This window comes from Myotis myotis, unplaced genomic scaffold (assembly GCF_014108235.1).
Source record: "Myotis myotis isolate mMyoMyo1 unplaced genomic scaffold, mMyoMyo1.p scaffold_m19_p_4, whole genome shotgun sequence".
NCBI lineage: Eukaryota > Metazoa > Chordata > Mammalia > Chiroptera > Vespertilionidae > Myotis > Myotis myotis.
The window spans coordinates 84,263,689-84,267,213 of record NW_023416346.1 but is presented as its reverse complement, the minus strand read 5'-3'; the positions used below and the strand labels follow the sequence as shown (position 1 = coordinate 84,267,213).

The following is a 3,525-nucleotide window of genomic DNA, read 5'->3' as shown; positions in this document are numbered from 1 at the left end:
CAGGGAGAGAAGATACTATCATATTAGGCTCCTTGGTGTTGGGCCAGCACTTGTTTTATTTATTTATCACTTTAAAATTATTTTTAACTTATTTTAGAAAGTGTACTTCATAAAAGGAAAAAACAAAATCATTTTTATCTGTAATCCCATCACCCAACACAATTGTTTCTGGTGATATGTTTTGATAGAGTTACAATGAAAATGTCTGTACAATTGTGTGTTCTGTTTTTGCCCTTTAACCTCTTAATTTTATTGTGTTTAGGCTTTTTAAAGTTTATTGCAGTCCTCAGAATTAAGATTTTTATTGTCCACATAATATTCTATTCAATCTATGTGTATTAATTCACGTAACTACTCTGGCTACTTTTGGTTAATAACATTTTTTTGAAATTATGCGTAATGGCAGGTACAATGTATTTGTATATATAGTTTTTTCCTTCTGCTGAATAATTACCTTAATGATAAATTTCCAGGAGTGAAATTACTACGTGAAAAGACATGAATATATGTTATGACTTCTGATATATATTGCCAAATTTCCCTTCAAAAGAATTATCCTAATTTATCCTGCTGCAGGAACAGTATGAGGATAGTTTCTCTATCCTTTTCCTCCAAGCCAAACCAGCATTGTGTTTGATAATATTTACTACTTTAATAAGTATAAAATTACTATTGTTCTTTAATACCAGTGTGATTGAATGTGCTAAATCAAATCACCCAAGAACCAGAAGGAATCTTAGATCTGGGTTTAAATCAGTGTGGCTCCTGAACCTTAGTCCAGTGCTCTCCCCCCCACACACACACACACGCTATTTTTGTGTGTATATATTGTCTGTTCATACCTTTTCCAGCTGCTTAATTGTATGGGTTGTTGCTGGAGAGTGGGAAGGGGAAAGGGACAGCTACAAAAACATTCAAGTTATTCCATGCTGTAGGTTTCTCTTTTTTAAAAATATATTTTTTATTGATTTCAGAGAGGAAGGAAGAGGGAGAAAGATAGAAACATCAATGATGACAGAGGATCATTGATCTGCTGGGGATTGAGTCCACAACCCAGGCGTGTGCACTGACCAAAATAAAAACAGTGGCCTCCTGGTTCATAGGTCAACGCTCAACCACCGAGCCACATTGCATGTTGCTCTTTTGTACTAGATAAGAGATATCAGGATGCCAGGTATCTCCAAGCTGATCATGAAGGGAGGAGAAAAAAGGCAAACTGATGCGTACTGCCTAAGAATGGAGAAAACCACCAATGGAAAGACACTGGTGGGAAGTCTATCCAGTATCGCTGGGACCTGTTGTTTTCTTTGGAGGCTTCCACCTGCTCTACACCTCTGCTGGCCAAGGGGCTGATGGATCTGTGCAAAATAGTGTTCCACAACACCTACCTTTACTGAGTGTTGGGCTTTCAGGGTGAGTCCCCTGATGTCAAGGTTCCATGTGGCTACCACAAGATGTCCCTGCAAGAGCATCAGGACAGAGTATATGAAGGATGCTCCCCACCACGTTCAGGTCCTCCGGAAAGTCTATTCCGTTCTGAGTGACAAAGAGCAGAGAGCAGGATATGATGAGCAGTGAACAGTGGACTAGGATTCTGATGTGCTCAACCAAGATTGGGACTGGGAGAGATATTGGTAGTCACTCTTTAAAAAGATATCTCCAGAAGACATTCATGCTAAGACATGCAAAGGTTCTGAGGAAGAACTGGCTGATGTTAAACAGGCCTATATGGACTTCAAGAGGACATGGTCCCTTCCTGGAATATTTGCTGTGAGTGCATATACAGAGGAACCCAGGATAAGAATTATTATTCAGGAAGCCATTGATACTTTGACCTATAATGCCCTGGTCAAAGAACCAATTAAAAGATGAATGTAAAGACAAGGCGGGCTCAAAAGGATCAGCAAGCTCTGGACTGTGTTGTTCAGTGGTTTGAGTGTTGTGTTCAGGTTTGATTCCAGACAGGGCACATGCCCAATTTGTGGTTTGGTGAATATGGGAGGCAACTAATCCATGATATCTCTCTTCTCTCTCTCTCTCTCTCTCTCTCTCTCTCTCTCTCTCTCTCTCTCTCTCTCTTTCTCTCTCTCTCTCCCCCTACTCTCCTCTCCCCTCCTCCTCCTTCTCTCTCTAAAATCAATAAAAATATATTTTTAAAAAGATCAGCAAAGGAAATGGACAATTTTCTGGCTCAGATGGAAGCAAAGTATGGCAAACCTTCCAAACAAGGGGGGAGGGGGGGACAGCTCTCAAAGAAAACAAGAAATAATGTAATTTTCTCTTCAAAAATACTTAGGTGTTAATTTATGCCACTGTAGGTAAGGTACAGTCAAAATTTGAAGAAAACAGTAAATCCAACCCTTGAGAACAGTTGCCTTTCCCACCTAAATTATTCAGATTGACTATGTAAACCAGAATATCTCAACCTGATCTTTGTATATCCTAGAAATCCCTTGACATTCTGTGAAGTCCTCTTATGGAGGAATTTGGTGGTGGTCACTGAGGAAATAGGAGGAGGTTGGTATACTTCTGACAGCACTTGATTATGTGGATCTTCTGTACAAGGAACGGTTATCTAGAATGCTGGTCTGTCCATACTTCCTTTGTCAATTCTCATTTTGCCACACAGAAGTAAGCTGCAGAATATTCAGAGTGATGTGCATGATTATTAGAACAGGAACTCTACCTGGCTAGAATGCCTTTAGAACACTCACTGGACATCTGTCTTCCAAATACTTGACAGTTTGCTTTCAATCTTAATTTTTTTGAATAGACCCTCTCTTCTTTTTGTTTTACTCAACCAGGTTTTGTACTATTTGCTTGAAGTATAGGAGAAACAGGTGTTCATATTACTTCAAGCATCTTTATAAGACTTATTAGAGGCCCGGTTCACAAAATTCGTACATACGTAGGGTCCCTAGGCCTGGCCGGCGATCAGGGCCGATCTGTGGGGTGACCAGCAGGGTGATTTGGGGGCCCCCACTGGCACCCGCCTTGGCCGGCCTGGCGCCACCTGCTCACCAGCCCCGGCTAGGGCTGGGGGCAGCTCTGGCATTGAGCGTCTGCCCCCTGGTGGTCAGTGTGCATCATAGCAACCAGTCATTCCGCCCATCATTCCACCGTTTGTTCAATTTGTATATTAAGCATTTTTAATATAGGATACATGATTTAAAAAATGACTCAGTTTTAAATGACCTAGAAAAAAATATGAATGGTGTTTATCTTAGAGAAGAGAGGAGAAAAGTAGTCCTAATTAGGATTATAGTAGACTAGTAGCCCGGTGCACGAAATTCGTGCACATTAAAAGGGAATTAATTGCCCTATCCAATTTGGCTCAGTGAACAGAGCATCGGCCTGCAGACTCAAGGGTCCCAGGTTCAATTCCGGTCAAGGGCATGTACATGGGTTGCGGGCATATCCCCAGTGGGGAGTGTGCAGGAGGCAGCTGATCCATGTTTCTCTCTCATCGATGTTTCTAGCTCTCTATCCCGCTCCCTTCCTTTCTGTAAAAAATCAATAAAATAT

General features: G+C 41.0%; 1 pseudogene; it reads left to right on the top strand.

Annotated features, from left to right (window-relative positions):
• Window positions 1-1,111: 1,111 nt before the first annotated feature.
• Window positions 1,112-1,998, top strand: LOC118654658 (annotated as a pseudogene).
• Window positions 1,999-3,525: the final 1,527 nt, after the last annotated feature.